Source organism: Peromyscus maniculatus, chromosome 17, assembly GCF_049852395.1.
Source record: "Peromyscus maniculatus bairdii isolate BWxNUB_F1_BW_parent chromosome 17, HU_Pman_BW_mat_3.1, whole genome shotgun sequence".
NCBI classification, from domain to species: domain Eukaryota; kingdom Metazoa; phylum Chordata; class Mammalia; order Rodentia; family Cricetidae; genus Peromyscus; species Peromyscus maniculatus.
Genome location: NC_134868.1, coordinates 25,089,816 through 25,103,438, shown reverse-complemented (window position 1 = coordinate 25,103,438; position 13,623 = coordinate 25,089,816). Strand labels below are relative to the sequence as shown.

The 13,623-nt window shown below is 41.4% G+C and overlaps 1 protein-coding gene across 15 annotated transcripts in view; it reads right to left on the bottom strand.

The window, feature by feature from the left end:
- Tenm3 (teneurin transmembrane protein 3) overlaps positions 1 to 13,623 on the bottom strand; it is a 1,310,468-nt gene that overhangs the window by 166,869 nt on the left and 1,129,976 nt on the right. The window lies entirely within an intron of this gene.

Genomic DNA, 13,623 nt, shown 5'->3' with positions numbered 1-13,623 from the left:
TGACCACATCAGTCCCCCGTCCCCCGCTTCAACTCTGCCTGTATCCACTCCGCACCACATGACCATCTCCGCTTCATGTTCTCTTAGACGCTTGTTAACAATGAAAAAAAGTGTTCAAATTTAAAAACACTTCGTGTTCCCTGGCTTTCATTTCGCATGATACTGCTCACATCCCGGCCCTAACACGGACTATTATTACATCCCTATTCTAAGGTATCCAATGCAGTCAGCAGGCTATAATTTTTTACATTCAAGAGGTTAAAAGGGTCCTTTCATTCTCTGCCATAGTATGGTATAGCCTTTATGTGCGATGCATTTATGGGGTTCATCACTAAGTATTTTCCATTTTAACACTCATACCCTTACTGTGTATTTAAAAAAGGCTAAATATATCGAACAGGTATAGCAGAGACCTGGGAAGTTCGACCGCTAACGTTTAAAATCTTCTTTTCTATTCACTAGGTATGTGCCTTTAGAAAGCTTCCTTAACCTCTCTCTGTAGTTTTTTTTTGTCGTAGGACTTGTAACATTTAAATTGACTGTAGAAGACTCTAAAATACTTCAGCCATCGCAAGGGCCCATGAGCATTGGACAGGAGGGAACAAGCTCATGATTTTAGGCATATTACTGCTTAGAAAAGCAAAGAGACCTACTTGAGGGGTGGGCAGTCTCTCGGAACGCAACAGGATGGCTGGTTTTAGTGAGTGGAATTCACCCAGCGTGGCGGCCACGTGATTACTAAGCTCATCAGGGTTTCGGTCCAATGATGGAGTCAGAATGTGATGGCATTATGGGCAGTGGTGAAAACCGGGAGGGGTGGAGTCTACTTGAAGCAAGGAGGTGATTGGGGGTAATTCTCTTTGCCCCGCCCCCCGCCGCCATTCTCTCTCCTTTTCATGCACCTCTGCTTCCCACTTCTTGGCTATGATGATGAGGTAAGACCATCACTCCTCTCCATCCTCCCTAGCATGGTGTTTCGGCTTTGCCACACGTCTGGAAGCAATGGAGCAGGCCATGGGAGACTCAAACCCTCAGCTCAAGTGAACCGTCTGCGCCTTTGGCTGCCTCCGGCGTTTTGTCACAGCAACGGAACACTGACTGATAGGAAGTGGTCTGAATAATTTCTTAATGAGGGATGGGCTTTGAACTGGACTCTGCGACTCTCAAGACCACGGCCTTAGCCCTCAAGGCTGGACACTAGAAATGTGAATATCTATACACACGATGAGAGGATGAGCTTTTCCTAGATGCTGACTTCAAATCAGACGTCTCTGTCCCTGTTTGCAAACCCGAGGTCTCAGTACACACCATGACTGCAGGTTCTGGCAAGGAACTCTCTTTCAAATACTAGCTTTAAATGGTCACGAAATTATTTTCTTTAGATAACAAAAGTGCAACTTTGATATATTACTAAAAACAGAAATGTAGGACCCAGGGGTGTACTTCAGTGGAACAGCATGTGTCTAAACAGACATAAAAGTTTCAGGTTCGATCCTCGGCGACATTACCGATCAATATTAGTAGAACCGATAACCCATTTCCTCCAAAGAGTTTCCAGTTTATTAAATGCATACTTTTGTTTTGTCCACTGCAAGAGAAAATATTAATTTTTTTTGGAGGGGGGAGTTACCTTTACTCCCTGGAGTGAGGTATTTTCTCCTTATCCACCTAAATGAGTAATAGAAGAGACGTAGGGATGGGGAGCATAGAGTATAATTGATGCCCAAATCTTACATTTAAAATCACGGGCAGTCGGGATGTTCGGATACCTTTCTAATATGTAGGAAAGAATCAGGAAAGGTTTAATTTGGTGTACTTCAAAATCACCATTTGCTCGCTGACTGACCCCTTCAGGTCAAATTAAGCCTGAAAACAGACACGGTAAAACATCCGCGCACAAGCTCTCAGGCTGAGAAGGAAAAGCCATGTCTATGTCCTTGCTACAGCAGAGGACAGACATGTGGCTCCTCATTGGGTAGACCTGGGCTAATGTGGAGGTTTGGGCAGAACGTCATCCTTTGAAAGGCAACAACGTCTTTACCATTGCACTACATAAAAGAGGAAACACTGTGAGGTTTATGTTACTATCAGCCTTTTAAACCCATTTGCACTTTCCCTAAGGGTCAGTATAGCACTTCCTTTATGTTTCCAACTCCACAAATATTTCATGAATATTGAAATTCAGCTGTACAAAGCATGCATGATGACTTCCCATAAGGAGAAGCTATCTTGTCACCTAATTCTCCATGAGGCCTGTTTCTGCACGCCATTAGCTTCTCATCCTACAGCTCCTGGCCAGGCCCCATTCAGCTATGAGAATGTGCTTCTCACATATAAAAAAAAAATTCTGCAAAAAATTACTATTAAAAACAACACCACCACCACCACCATGGTTTTGACCTGGCTTCCATGTGAGGTTTGCAGAATAAAGACTGAATTTTTCTTTACCCTTCGAACCATATTTGGGAATGGAAAAGAAGCAGTAACTTGCGTGAGCATCCCGCCCCCACCCCCCATTGTATTTAGCCATAAAGCAGCGGCGGCTGCTTTTTCAGCAGCCTGATTTCGCTCTGATGTCGCTAATGATGCCCTGCGTGACGCCTGCCTCCAGTTCCTCAGCTATTTGCACCCCTGTTTTCACTCTGGCGACGGGCCTGGAGAAGCACACTTGAAGACTGACTATCAGAGACCCGAGATGAGGAAAATCAATTTCAAAGCCCCAAAGACAGCTGGTGCGGAAGGTCACCGAACACTAACAGTTGCTTTGTGGCTTTGGAATCGGGGGGGGGGGCTTCTGTTTAACAACAACAACAACAACAACAAGGGACGGGAAAGGCAGAGCTCAGCTCCGGTGCCTCTTTAATTGGAACTCTGAGCAGCTCCCACAAATGGCAAGGATTACTTGATGATCTGCAGCACAATTAAAGCTTGCTCTTTTGTCTTTGGAAATGGAAAAGATCGGGTTCTTTGTTGATGTGCCTTTGGGCCGACCTTTACAATTCGGTTCCCACCCTGTGTTTGTGTTTTTAATGGAGTCTGTGATGTGTCTGTGTATGGGTCATGTCACAACTATGAAGTTACCAGGGACAAAGCCTGGATTTCCTCTTATTTCTTGTTGTCCCCATTTCCTGACTTCTTGGTCACTGCTTAGTAACTTTAGTCTTTGGGTCTCTCTGAGGATCTTTGATAATTTCCAATTACTCTTCCTGCCCGCCTGACCCCTGCGTCCACCCTGGGGATTCAAACTGTCAGAGAACCCGCAGGCTTTTCTTCACAGTGAGTTTTTTTCCTTTCTCTTTGTCCAGGTGGGTAAGTTCAGTCTCTCCACCTCCCTGTCCCACACTGTATGCTTGTGTGTGTGTGTGTGTGTGTGTGTGTGTGTGTGTGTGTGTGTGTGTGCGCGCGTGCCTGTGCAGATGTCCTCTCCCTCTGTTCTCCACTTTACTTTGTGAGACAGGGTCACTCACTGAACCTAGAACTCACCAACTGGTTAGACTGGGTGGCCAATCTGTACCCACCCCAATGACACACCACACCTTCTTTTCTCTGCCTGGGGGTGGGGTGGGGTGGGGTGGGGGGGTGGGGTGGGGTTGGGGTGGGGGGTGGGCTGGGATTATAGGCGGGCACTCAACACCCAGCTTTTTAACCTGTCTGCTGGGGATCCAAACTCACTTCCCCGAGTGCAGCCATTTTTTCTTTCTACTCTTATCCCAGGCCTACACACATTCTTCTTATTTTGCTTTTTAGCCCATGTCTGAGCAGGTCTGCTCTGTTCCGAAGTAACCCTTCACTTTTGATGTCTGTCTTTCTAGTTACTAATCACACAACTGACCACCAAGAGATTTTTTTTTTAGTGGCGATATATTTGGGGTACGCTAAATGTACCTTTCTAAACTGTATCACATATAATATCAACAAATCAACACTGAGTTCCGAAGCATGAAATTATGGAAGTTATCACACACTCATGAGTCACGAAGAGAAGAAAAATGGGTTAATCGTTATACTTTGTTCAGAGGATTAATAGAATCATGTTATTCCTCTAATGTGAAGTAAATGGCTTAAGAAGTCAGCAACTTCAGGCACCCAAATGAAAAACACCCCTGGAAAACATGTGGCAGATTTCTTCCAAGTCACCTGAGTCATTTCCTCACTGGGAGATTAGGAGAGAAAATAAAAAGTCAAACAGACAGTGTGCAACTACTGAATGAAATTTTAATTCGCTTAGCTACCTGTGTGTTTAGCTTCATAGCAGTTTGTTTTCTCCAATGTTTTATACCATATTAAAAACCTTTTCAGAGATTAACAATGGAAATGATCAGAATAAAGGGTATGGGGCAGCTGTGGGTGTTCGGCTCCTGTCCCTACAGCACATTTGAAGGCTTTATTAATGACACAGAGCTCTGGAACATATTTCTATTGTATTGTACACTATTGTATAGTGTACATCTGTTGTACACTATGGAGCAGACTTCACTTCTGCACAGCCTCTGTTGATTAGTTCTTCCAAAGAGGGTGATCTACTTGAAATTGCTTAAATAAAATGTGCTACTGCCCTGCTCCCATTGACCTCTGTAGGAGAATCTGTACGAAGCTCCCAGGATATACACTGACTTCTATTTCTTCACATTAGATGCTCTTGATTTCCTCAACGCGCCAACGAGTCTGGCTGCATTTGGCCAGATTCGCCATCTTCTCAAGGCCCAAAGTTTTCATTTAAGAGGTAAGAAAAACTCAAGGCATAGGTTCCTCTTCCTTGCGGCAAAACATAACTCTCTGGATTTAAGAGGCTTATTAAAGGTCTCACAAGATTTCCTGAACATCAAACGCCTTTCCCAAAATGACATTTTCAGATCTAAAGCAAATGAATCCCATACTTGTGGATTAAATTTACCTGGAAATGCATGGAAGCTAAAATTAGCTCCTGAGTTCAAAATAGTTTAATTCCACTTGGTGTCAAAACAATGGCCCAGCTTCTTGGGATTCATTTTATGGTACTTTTCCAACAGATGAAAATACCTAACATCTCACTGTTGCTGGACTATGTGTCGCTCATTTAATTATTTGTGGTCTTCAAGTCTTTATTAAGGACTGTAGAAAGAGTATCAGACAAAAACAGTTTTGAGCATGTATTTGAAATGAATTATACCTGAGAGATGATGCGAACTGTGACCTAAGACTTCTGAACACTTAAAACCCGTCCCCTGGTCTTTAAATTTTTCACTATCAAGTTCCAAATTTCACATTACATTTTACATCACAAATTCAACAGAATTACCCGCCAGGTGTATATTTAACATGTTCATAATTGATTAAAAGCTAAAAAAAAGAACAGGGCCTTGTATAACGAGGTGAAGAAATATTAAATTCTTATGGATGATAAATAAACAGAAACTAAAGAAAGTAAGCTCATAGAGAAAACCATCCATTTTGTGTGAGTGTGTACGCGTGTGTCTGTGTAGGCATGTGTGAACATACATTGGTGTGTGCAGCCGTGCGTTGCGGGAGGTCAACCTTGGTGCCATGCCTCAGGAGTCATCCACCTTGTGTTTTGAGAAGGTTATCTCTCACTGGCACCTAGGGCCGGCCGTGCTAGGCTGACCCAACTTTCTCAGCCTCTCAGCACGGGGATCATATGTAAGCACTGTTCCACCCAGTTCTTCTCAGGGATGTGAAGGACTGAACTCAGGTCCTCCTCACTCATGCGTGGTAAGCACTTCACTTGCTGAGTTATTTCACGAGCTCCTGAAAATGATTCGTTGTTATTTAAAGCTGTTTATTTTTCTTACCTTTAAGCACCTTATTCTCTATACATACCCAGAGATGCTCAGTACAAAATGACTTTTAACTAGAGGTTGGGAAATAAATCTATCACCTGAGGATGCTGGCCCTGGAACTCTGTGACATCCCTGAACTAACGGACCCAAGAGCCAGTTGCACACACGGTCCAAAGGCCACACCTGCCTATCACTGCAGAGGCATGCCACAGCTGTCTGTCCTCGACACAAGGGAAACAGAGACAGACTGCTGAGTCACATGCATGGGCAGAGCTGGTGAACTTCTGTAGTAGGGGACAGGCCACCAAGACGAGCAGCATGGACCAAGAGACTACCCCATAGCTTACACTGGTGCCTTTCAAACTTAGCTTGTACAGCAGTGTCCTTGTGGGCTTGTCAAAGCTTAACGGGTGTGGGTGGAACGGAACTTCAAGGGATGATGTTGACCCAGGGACAACATTGTAAGAACCATGGCAGGAAGGCATTAATGTGTGGTTTGTCAGCTTAAATTTACCTTGGACATTCCTATCAAGACGGTACAACAGGAGCAAATCAATTCCAAAGACCCTAGCTTAGAAAGTCACTGCTCATGGTGTACTCTAAGTGGTTAACTTAAAACAAATGAAATTTGTATAATCCAAGGCTCAATCCATCAGACCTGGACAAGCTTAAATCTCTTTTACTATTTTATGTCATTATATTTTCAGTTTTTTGGTTTCCTTTTTTTTTTAAACCTTCAACATCTTTCAATATCTTATTTTATTGCATTACACCTTTGGGTTCCTCTTTTAAGAACTCTGCCCTAATTACTGACTATTTCTAAGGTCATTGCTATTGTTAAACATCTACCATGTCGAGGCACCTGACTTTAAAAACGATTGGGGTGCCTGCGTGCATTCCGTTTCCTAGTCTCATTTCTATGGGATCTGTGTTTCCACACACTTCTGAAACATCCACCATCGGCACTTCTTATTTCCCTAGAACCTTCATTAGGTGGATCTCCATTCTTCTTCAGTTTAACACTTAGATTTCTGAACACTGGATAAAGCCAGGTAACAATTCACTGTAGATATATATACTTCCCATGATGCTTTGCTGCACTGACTGAGAACATAATACTATTCCCGTTTTTTCTGTTTGGAATATTCTTAATGTATTTTTTTCCCCTAAAAAGTTTGTCAATGAATAGATGACACTAAAATGTATTTATTTTTCCCTACTAGCAGAGAGACTCAAAATAATTACAAATATTTTAAAGCCGCTGTGTATGCATGCATCCAAACAAACCCAGTGTCCTTGTTTCCTTTATAACCTGCTTTCTGGGAAAACAGCCCTGCCTTCTCCTAGTTTTTCTCCTTCTTTGAAACCGATGAGGACAAAGAACTGGCAAGCAAGGCCATCTTCCCAGGGCCGACCACCAAGGCCGCACTACCACACCCTGGCAAAGGTCACAGCAGGGGCCCCTTCTGATCTACAAAACAAGCCCCTGAAAAAAACTCTGTCACTCAAGTTCAGAGGGAACAGAAAGCCAACATAATTGAAAAAGAAAAACCCACAGTGAATTCTTACTATTACTGTTCAAGTCTTTTCTTTGATCCTTTAGAATTTCTCTTAAAACATGCTTCCCAGGGTGGAAGCAGGAGATGCCTCAGAGTGCTTCACTGCCAAGGGGAGAGTTGAAAGTGGACAGAACACGAGTGTGAGACCCAGTTCCTCAACCAGCAGTGAGGCAGAGGCAGGGCTGGCTGGCTGGGAGCTCGAACTAAGAGCACAAATTAGCAGCTGGGACCTCAAAACGGAAAGACCAGTCTCCAGGCTTAGCTGAGAAGACAAAACCGTTCAGAAATCACCAAACACTCTTGGTGTGTGGTTAGTAAACGACAGCCCTCAGATGGTTGTTTGTGTCCTGACCATTTACTGTGTTAATTTTTAAAACGAATGATTCTAAAAAAAAATAAAAATAAAAATCCGGATTGGTGCATGAGTAGGAGCATGTAAATATTCTAAGAGCTGGCTTGTTCAAAATGGATTATTTTGGGCTCATAAAAGGGTAATATTGTAATAAATTTAATTATAAAACTTACGGTCAGTAATATGCTATACAACTATAAAATAGAAATATTTACATTCCAAACTGTCTCTTACTTAGAAAGTTAATTTTGTTACAAACTTTAAATAAAAGTATTTATTTAGACAAGAAAATCAAACATCTCCCAAGGAAGTAGTCAGTATAAGGATGTAAATCCTATATTTTGACATTAAAATAAAAGAACAAATATGTAAGGATTCTAGCTGTGACATGGTATGTTAGTGATACAGACAAATGACCCCTTCATGCTGAGAGCATGTTGGGATCTCAAATGTATTTCACTTCTGAATTGATGTGCTATTATCTTTGGACAGCTTTCACACTAGGAGGTGATCCCAGGAAGAAAAATGTCTTAAATGAAAAGCTTATAAACAGGATAATTTCATTATTGCAACCTGAATTAATATGAGTTACTAGCAGGTGTACCAAAAATGGTTTGAGATTAAACGCTCTTGATATTTTGGATAAAAAATATTAGCAACTGATTCCACACTAATATGCAGTTATACTGAATATGAACATATACTCCTGGTGACGACATCATCGTGTGGGGGCCAACCTCTGAAACCAGGAGGGATAATTTGAGAGCATGGGAAGGTGACTGGTGAAAGTTCTGGAAAGTGTTTTACCACCTTGAACATTTTTTTTAATACTCCTAGGTAAACAGAGCTACCTAAAATTATATTTCAATATAATCATAGCTGTATAAAATGTATAGAGCTGAATGAAGGTAAGGAGGCCTGCATCTATCATCACAGGACGTGGGAGGTTGAGGTAGAAGTGTAGCTGTAAGCAAGCCCTGGCTACACGATGAAACCCTGCCTAAAACAAACAAACATACAAACAAACAAACAAACAAACAAACAAAAAACCCCAAAAAGCAAAACAAACAAAAAACCCCCCCAAAACATAAACTAAATAAAACAGAGCGTGTAGGGCTATCCTAGGAAGCACAGCATCTTCATTATAGGGTAGTTAGGTATGTTGTAATTAAGTGTGAGGGTGTTATACATTTTATTTGGGAATGGTAAAAAGTTATTTTTTTCATACTACTATTAGTAAGGCTCAAACAGATGAACAGAATTTGTTTTGTATTTTAGTGCTTTTAATAGTATAGGAATGTTATCAAGCACATGAATCTATATTATAGATATCTTTATGTTTACTATATCAATTACACCTACTTATGATGGTTATCATGGGCCGAATATGTTAAAATGAAAATAAAAATAATCTTCAAATATATTATGTGCTTCACCAATTATTAACCCATTTAATTATTGCACAGTCATCATCTATGCTTAAAATTGATCAGAAAAGTTCTTTTAGTACACTTGAAACGGAAGTTCAGGACAGGTGAAGGGAAGGGTTTTTTTCAGGTATGGAAGTGAGGCTTTTGAGGAATAAGGACAACTCTGGATTGCAGGCTATGTCGACAGCACCTCAGTATGGACCAATCTGATCCATACATGACACTACACACTACACACACACACACACACACACACACACACAAAAACAAACAAACAAACAAACAAAAACAAAACAAACAAACAAACAAAAACCCCCGAAAAACCTCAACAGGAAACAAACAGTTCCAAGAGTGGGATGGGTGAACTCAAGGCTTTCTTCACAACTAGCTGCCACCTAAGCTCCAGGAAATGAGATTATATTTAAACTTCACAAAATCCCCTGTGTGAATTATATGATCTATTAAATTCAGATTCAAAAATGAGGTGTTCTGTCCCCCAAATATGTTAAGGACTAAACATTCTTGCTAATTCTACTTGTACTTATTTATTTTAGACTTAACTTTGAAGTTTGTATTGGTTTGTTAATTTTACAGTGTGTCGTATGTCCACCTTGCGTACTGGCCATTGTGTCCCTCCTCGTCCCTAACCCCTTCAATTCTTTGAGGTAGGAAGGCTCTAATGTCTAATAGGCATCATGGGAGGAGGCTGAGAGTAGGCACTGGGCCATGATACCCTCACCTTTTAGTACCTGTGGTTTGTGAGTGTGTCGTTTAGCACAAGATTTTTTTCAAAATCTTTTGGGGTGGGTTGCGGTGTGATCTTGGAAATTGCTTTTAGCCATATGCAGGCAAGGCATCTATCTACGGCAAATTACTGAGCACTAGAAACCTTCAAAATGAGATGAATCTACAAATGGGATAAGGGTCACATTTCTGACCTTACTATTTGATCATTATCATCAACATGCCACTAAACACACACACACACACACACACACACACACACACACACACACACTTTGTTTGGACGCAGGGTCTTACTATGTAGCCGTGACTGGCCCAGAACTTGCAATGTAGTACACTCTGCTCTTGAATTCACAGAGATCCCTCCTGCCTCACCAGGGTTGGGATGAAAGGTGTGTGCCACCACACCTGGCCAGGATTTATTTTTGTGAACTGAATGCCGATCTGCCCAGGAATGAATAGACAGCACAGCTTCTCTCGAGAGACGCAGCCAGGTCTCTGGGGCAGACCTGCAGCCCCAGTGATTTCAGAGGCGAGAGCAGAAAGACCACACGTTCAGGGCTTACTTGGCGTACAGAGTGAGTCCAGAGTCAGCGTGGGCTATTTGGGGAGTCCCTGTCCCAAAATAAGGAGACTAAAGACCACCCAGGATGCAGCTTAGTAGGGGAATGCATGCCTGCCCAGGCCTTGGGTTTTGTACCCTGTACTAAACTAAAACAACCAGTTCCCCCCCAAAAAAACCTTTTTAACTCAGAGAGAAATAGCGTCACTGCTTCATTTTGGAAACAGTCCTACCAATACATGATTCTGTGGCCAAAACATGTATTGATATATGACTGATAATTTCCAAATTTGCTCAGGAACTTCCGGAGACACAGTGGGTTTCTAGAGAAGGTGAAACAAAATAATCCATAGGATTAATTCCGATTCTGAAATTTGTTGTGGAATATAACTCATCTTTTCAAAAGCAGTCCCGGTGTTGGGGAGTTGGCTCAGTCAGTAAAGCGCGTGCTGTGTAGGCATGGGGATCTGAGGTTGGATCCCCACCACCCACATAGAAAGACGGGTGTGGTAGCGCGCGTCTGTAACGCCCGTGCTGGGGAGGTGGAGAAAGGATGAACCTGGGTTCACTGACCAGTTGGTTTTGTCAAGTCAGTGGGCTCCAGATTCAGCAGGAGGCCCAGCCTTGTCTATAAACATTAAGACAATGACAGAGGAAGACATTGACCTCTGGCCTTCATACATACCAGATCACACATGTGCAAACACACATGTACACATACACACGCATACGAAACATACTAACAAAGCAGTCACATTATCTCTAGGTCGTCCATAACAAAACGAATTTTTTCCAGTGGTTCACTGTGAAAAGCTTAATAACAACAACAATAATAATAATATCTACTGGATAGTTCCTTCATCTAAGAAGCCACTCCAGTTCAGCTGAGGAATTAGTGGTTACTATCTAATTCATCAGCATGATCTTTATTTGGTAGTGGTTATGACTTTGTTGGTTCTTTTATTGCCTTGGTAGTGGCCTCTTGCCTTTGAAAATACTAAATCAGTTGTTTTAAACACATGGGAGAAGAAAGGAATTACAGGAAGCAGCAAGTGTCACGATCACTGTATGTGACATTACAATGAAACTTTATAAAACCTTTGTGATGCATCATGAATCCTATTTGATTAAAAAAAAAGAGAGAGATAAAAGCCTGCCAGTATCAAGGCAAAGGTTATGGAGTTCACCAGAGGTTGAGATGTTAAGCCAGATGTGTCTCAAAGCCAGAGCTTTGCCCCGTATGCCATGACCAGAAAGTGGCAATAACACATTACTCAGGATGTGACTGGAACAGGATGGGCTTGAGCAGAAGCCTTTTAAGTGGTCTTATATGAGGCGAGACTGTATAAAATCATAAAGAGGGTCATGGCAGAAACAGAAGGCTTATCAAATGGAGTTTATTAAGCTTAGTTGGCTAATTGCATGTCCAAGAATTTCATCCAATGGGCCAAGAAGAAAGGGTTCTTGGAAAACAGGCTTTTCCTCAGACTTGAAGGTAGAGGAGAAAGACACCATCTGGCAAAAGCAAACCAGGGACGGGCAGGAAGAACATGTAGCTATCTAGGGCAGGGTAATAACTGACTGGTAATGAAACCAGAGGATGAAATTCTGGTAAAAACAGAGGTAAAATTGTTGAAGTACTAACACCAGGAAGATGCCTTTTAAAAAAAAAATCAACACATAGCCACAATAAGTAGAGATAAACTACTCATACACACAAAATACCTAACTGCACACACGCATGCAACCTTCATGAAAAGAGGACAGAGACATAATTTCACAGACCCTATGGAAAGGAAAGGATGAATGAACACCTCACAGGGGTGCTTCCAAAGAAGAAGTGTTTGATGAGGAGGTCATATTGGGAACAGGGTAACAATTAAGTCACAGTCACTAAGACTGAGGAAAAGGCTTCCAGGGTCTCTTTGATGAGGTTCAGAGAGAAGAGACTAGAAACGTGTTAGCAGTCATTAAGAACTTGTTTCCCTAGGTATTAGGAAAACCAGTTAACCAGATAAGAATATTTTGTACAAATTACTGGTTATCCAGAATCAAATATTATCTGAATATGCAATATTACAACTTATGGAAATTATGAGTTCAAAAATAAATTAAGCCTATAGTAAATGGCTAGTGCACACTTTCTTAGCATTTTAATTTGTTCCTGAAAATAACCTGGTTCACTCCAATTAATAAAAACACTGCTTGCTGCATGGTGGTGGTGTCTGTCTTTAATCCCAACACTCGGGAGGTAGAGGCAAGTAGCTCTCTGTGAGTTGGAGGCTAGCCTGGTCTACAGAGCTAGTTCAAGGACAGCCAAGACAACACAGAGAAATCCTGTCTTGAAAAACCAAATAAATAAATAAATAAAAATTAAAACAGTAACTTTATCGAGGCTGGAGAGATGACTCAGTGGTTAAGGGCACTGGCTGGTCTTCCACAGGACCTGGGTTCAATTCCCAGCAGCCACATGACAGCTCCCAACTGTCTATAACTCCAGTTTCGGGGTACCTGACACCCTCATGCAGGCAAAACACCACTGCACATTAAAAAAATTATCACTTGGTTGTACAGTAGCTTCACCAGGCAAAGACACATCAAAAGGTTTTCATGTCTTAAATAAAACTTACAACTAAGTTCTAACTTCTAACTGGTGTAGAGACAATTCACCAATCAAGGCTTTTACTGTTTCACTTCAGATATTTAATATTTTAGTTAATTAAATGTTTCAAACATACGAATAGCTGTCTCTCATTATTATTGGAAGACTATTTTCTTAAGGCCAAAATTAAGACACTTGGGGTTTCTGCCTAAAACAAATCTACATATTTCTTGCAAAGCGACGAGAAGAGAAAAGCCAGGAGATTTTTATTCCACTAAAATTAATCACGGTTTAATTTTATGCTTGGCCTACCTCACGCATAAAGTTAGGCATAAATATCCCAGGTATGACAGATACATTTCTTATCTTCGGGGACAACAAAACAGCTACTTTGTTGCATATTACCTTTGTTCGCTTGTTAACCAATTAGGTACCCTTATCCTTTGCACCTGCTATTGTCATTTTGTTGTTAGTTAAAAAAAAAAAAAAACCCTCATGTGCCAGGACAGTGATTTACATTATTTCCTAAATACAATGCTACTTTGAGTAGATATTATTATATTAAAAACTGCCCTCAGCTTTAAATAATTTGAAGGT